The 4,347-nt window shown below is 35.1% G+C and overlaps 1 pseudogene; it reads right to left on the reverse strand.

Annotated features, from left to right (window-relative positions):
* Positions 1–357: 357 nt before the first annotated feature.
* Positions 358–483, reverse strand: LOC112978529 (annotated as a pseudogene).
* Positions 484–4,347: the final 3,864 nt, after the last annotated feature.

The following is a 4,347-nucleotide window of genomic DNA, read 5'->3' on the forward strand; positions in this document are numbered from 1 at the left end:
GGTGTCAAGTTTGCCTAAATGATCTCTAACCCGATCCTCCTTGACCAAGGGAAAGTCTTCCTTTCTCCAGACTTTCTCTCTTGCCTCCAGGGTCTGGGATTCCTGAGGGCTGGTCTTACCAGTAAAGACTAAGGTGAAGAAGGTATTCAGTGCCTCAGCTTTTTCTTCATCCGTTGTCATGAGGGCCCCTGCCCCACTCAGCATCAGGCCAAAATTTCCCTGAATCTTCTCTTTGTTACTGATGTATTTATGCTGATTTACTCATGCCCTTCTTGTTGTCCTCGACATCCCTCACCAGAATAAACTCCAGAGGGGCCTTAGTAGCCCCATCCATTCATGCTTGGACAATGTCTCTGTATTCCTTTCAGGTTATTTGTCCCTGTTTAAAATTTATTAGGGGTGCGTACACCTGGAGTGCAAGGGATAAGCCTCGCCCTTGGAAAACCACTTTTCATCATGGTGTCTTCTCTGACAGGTAAGTTTTAATCGCCTGTTCCTTTGTTTGGAGAAAAAAAAAAATGGCAAAGGATTGGGGTCATTTTCATCATGGAGTCCTAGGAATGGGCTAAAAAGGAGACTGTTGCTCAAATTAGATTACTGTAAATTGAAATATGAGCACCATGCCTAGTTTAATATTGGGTATTGTTACCACATAACAGATAACTGAACATTAGGAAACAAACATAAACCATAAATTAATAGTAATTGAACAAATGTTATAGATTGCAACTGAATTAATAAGAAAGTGGAGATATAATATTCCAAATGCTATACAAAAATCAGTTATGTGTATTGTTTTTGTTTTAGCAAAAATAAAAGGAAAAACGTATATGGCTCTGTCTCGCTCTCTCTTTTAAAACTGAGCCATATATATTCAAAATTATACTTAAGAATTCCATAGAAATTATCTTATTCACTAATAAGCTCTGACAGATCCTAGTTATTGTAATAGAGTACTAGTAAATGCACAGTTAATATCCATGAAACAATTATAACAGAGTGGCTATACAATCAAGGAAGTGTACTAACTAAAAATAATAAAATATTAAAAGCAAACAAAAAAAATCTTTGCTTTGTCAGTATTTGAGAAATTGCTTGATGTTGCTTTCTTTACCCTTTGAGGTTATCTGATCTGTATATTAATAATGAGCCATGTTGTAAAGAAACCAGAATATTTGACACAAGGATTGCAATATTCTGTACCAGTGGCAGAACAAATATTCTGTCATTCTAGGCATGAACATACACAGTCACAAATATTTGTTTGTACACACATATTTCTATACATTCATAAACCTTAAAAATCATAGGATTTCCACATGAAATTTTAGAAGTGTACAATTAAAAAAATGAAGTTAGAAATGTATCTGTCTATATAATCCTATTAATAATAATAATAATACAACTCAAAATTTTCTTTAAAGAAAAAATCTACCACTGCCTTTTTCAGGAAATAATACTTTCAAAAAATGATGAAAGCAAATTTCTGTTTGAATTACTCCCATTGATTTTGGTGGGGTTTGGATCAAGCCCACAGAATTCTCATTATTACAGTAAGTTTGCTATTTGATGAATAATATCCTGTGGACAGTTTACAAAAGCAACAGAAGTGTGTATCATTCACTAGCCATGGATTGCCTCAATCACTGGAGAAGTCTAAGAGATCCTGGATGTGCCACAATGGAGTACGTGGAAATCCCCTTTGATCTTTCTACTATGGATTAGTGCTATGTATATTCTGTCACAAGGACATAAGGCTTTTTTTTTTTTCTTAACAATTCACCATTTAGATGCTATATTTTACCTTATTTCCTTGCTCCCTTCCCTTTACCACTACTTCTTCCGTCAGCTAAATGCATTGAAATGAAAGAACATCTAATAAAATGTATTTTTCTAGATCTGTTTACCTATTTTTCCATTCTTTCCATTCCCACCCTTTTTCCTAATCTGAACCTCTTTGATCCTTTTTTCCCGTTCATTTTTACTCTTGCTCTATATCTCTTTTGTGATGTTATTTCTTGCCTTCCTTTTGAAACATACTGTATTTTTACTTGGCTATCAGTTTCTAGTGCAGTCATCAGAAAACTATAGCAATTGCTATGCTTTGACAACAAAAAATTCTGTCCACAGTTCTAAGTAGGGGGCTTTTCTCAAGACATGTAACTTCATACATCCTTGATCCATATAAGCTAAGGCTTTTCTGTAAATCTCCAAAACATTTTGTTTTCTCTATACCAAGCACTTTATATAAGTGTGCAGCTTTTGTTTAAAGAAAGGCAAATTGGGCAAATACATATTTTACAGAGAGAAATGTCAGCTGAGAGTGCTGCTGCTGCAAATTGGTAAGAGCTGGTAGAAACAAAGCACTAGTTCTATCTTCATAGGCTATTTCAGCTACAGACAAGGGCTGTAATACAAAAGAACAACAAAAATAAAATGGAGGAGCAAATAAGGCACTCCAGAGTCAAGTGCTAAGTTTGTTTAGTTTTTGTATGAATGAGGATTTTCATTACAAAAATAACCAATTTACAGTCTAAAGATTAACAATGAAGGTAGAAAAAACTTGTTTAACATGCTTATTCCCTTTGTATTTGTTACTTTTGTGATAAAAGCAAAACAAAACAAAACAGGAACACCACCACCAACAATGAATTAGCTGAAAAGGAGGGGCGGAGGGAGGAAAGACACTACCAAGTAATCAAAAGAACTTGACCTCCAGCCCATGCTCCCTTCGGTCCTGAGCCATGAAGCTACCTCTATTTCTCCTCTATTTCTTTGAATCATTTAAGCTGTCCCTGCTGCAAATTTCGTTGAGTGAAGTGCATACCATGTTTTATTTCAATGGCAGAACATTCCTGGCTTGATGTCAGCATATAAAGACATACCATAACCCTTTTTTGTTGTTGTTGTTGTTGTTATTATTATTGTTATTTTGCAACAAAAAAGATGAAAGTTTCAGAGACTAATAGATATCACAGAACAAGGTTAAATATATGCAAAATAGTTATTCTACCCATTGTAACAATAAGATCTAATGAAGATCCTCACCAAAATTGTTCTAGCAGTATATCAAAGCACAATGTTAATCAATGTAATTTCCATGCACCTAAAAATCATCTTTTAACTCAGGTTGTTTTTGTTAGCAGAAATCCTTTCATTCTGTCTATAAATGTCAGCCTTTCAGGATGCTAATTGTCATTTAGCTTTGTAATTCATTTATGCCTCCTGTTGCACAACATTGGGCAATGTGTTTAACAACCATACCACCATTACATACTCTGGATTGCAAATGTTGTATGGGAAATTGTTTGTGCAATGCTTCTTAACGACGCTATTAAGACCTGTTCCCCTGCAGTGAAATGCTTAAATAACAATGAAATAAAAGTCAAGGCTTAAAGAAAACACACCATAAATGTTGCAGAATGATGATTCTCTGATTCATTCTCGTTAAGGTGAACATGCTTTTCATGCTTTCTAGTAAAGACACTACAACTTCAAAATAATTGTATCTTCCTTTGGGATTCCTCAGAGACTGTACCCTATTGCTATTAAGTCTCCAAGTATTTCTCATATGGAGAGATACCACTCATTGCTGATGGTTCAGTGAAAAGGTGAGTGATTTTGTTGTTGTTGTTATTTTGAACTGCTACTTTCTGTCTCTTCCTTTGTCAAGCTGTTGAGTAAATTTAACTCTTTAAGATGCAGACCTCCATATAGTGAGTAGTGATACACATTGAACTGTTACTTTTTTTTCTTTAAGAGAATTACTTGTTTTTCTTTTACTCTCATTTCTCTAAATTGAAAAGGCACAGTTTCCTTGACTTCAGTGTGGCAAAGATTTTATCTGCTGTTTCTGAGAGTATAATATCAATAAGTGCCTTGAAGAAAGTGTCATCTCTTAATGATTTTGGTTCCTATAAATTTATAAAATATTTATAAGGTAAAAATGGTTCAAAACATATTGCAATTATTTATGCCAGAAGTGCTTTTTGTAAGCATTATGCATAAAGTTAGACTGAGATGATCTGACATTAGAATGACTGAGATGATCTTACTACCTTGTTGGGGCCCTTGCGGTACTTCAGAACAACAATCTATATGAAATATAGAGTATGGAACTACACTGTTTAGGATTAGTTGCTTAGCACAGCTTGCTTAGCATGAGTAGCTAAATTTGCTGAAGCCTTAGGCCTCAGWCTGTAGCYGCTGCTATGTGCTTTGAAGTAGTTTACCAAGGACACTGGTGCAGCTGGGAATGATACATCCTGAGAAAGTACAGATAAACTAGCAGAAGCCAGTGGGAACCAAGGTTAAGGGCTAGACAGCTTTGCTAAACAAGCAGCAAGG

This window comes from Apteryx rowi, unplaced genomic scaffold (assembly GCF_003343035.1).
Source record: "Apteryx rowi isolate R43461 unplaced genomic scaffold, aptRow1 scaffold_1222, whole genome shotgun sequence".
NCBI classification, from domain to species: domain Eukaryota; kingdom Metazoa; phylum Chordata; class Aves; order Apterygiformes; family Apterygidae; genus Apteryx; species Apteryx rowi.